This window comes from Pteropus vampyrus, unplaced genomic scaffold (genome assembly GCF_000151845.1).
Source record: "Pteropus vampyrus isolate Shadow unplaced genomic scaffold, Pvam_2.0 Scaffold220, whole genome shotgun sequence".
NCBI classification, from domain to species: domain Eukaryota; kingdom Metazoa; phylum Chordata; class Mammalia; order Chiroptera; family Pteropodidae; genus Pteropus; species Pteropus vampyrus.
In genome coordinates this window covers 2,154,982-2,155,502 of record NW_011889001.1, presented here as the reverse complement: position 1 = coordinate 2,155,502, position 521 = coordinate 2,154,982, and the positions used below count along the sequence as shown (strand labels likewise).

The 521-nt window shown below is 39.0% G+C and overlaps 1 pseudogene; it reads left to right on the top strand.

Annotated features, from left to right (window-relative positions):
* Nucleotides 1-247: 247 nt before the first annotated feature.
* Nucleotides 248-366, top strand: LOC111747400 (annotated as a pseudogene).
* The last annotated feature ends 155 nt before the right edge of the window (nucleotides 367-521 follow it).

Sequence of the window (521 nt, the reverse complement as noted above, 5' to 3'; positions counted from 1 at the left end):
AAATTACTTTTTTAAAGTAAATTCAAACGTTGGCCCATTTTCCACATAAGAATGATTCAAAGTCTCTATTTAGTTCCAGTACTATCCCTAAACATTAGAAAGGAGGTAATATCTCTCCTTTTTCACAATTTTCTGATGGGTTGTTCCATTGGATTTTTTTATCAATTTCTAGGAAGACCTTTTTTTTTTTTTTTTTTGCCTTTTCTTCAGCAGCAAGAGGAAAAAGGAATATTAGTTGAAAATATGTGTCTACGGCCATGCTGCCCTGAACAAACCTGATCCCGTATGATCTCGGAAGCTAAGCAGGTTTGGGCCTAGTTAGTACTTTGATGGGAGACCACCTACAAAGTCCACGTGCTGTAGGTATAAAAAATTAAAAATAAAGGATTGTAAGCTGACAAGGTCCTTGCAATCTGTGAGGTCAACCAAGGGTTGCCTTGCCAAAGAGAGAGAGAGAGAGGAAGGAAGGAAGGAAGGAAGGAAGGAAGGAAGGAAGGAAGGAAGGAAGGAAGGAAGGAAGG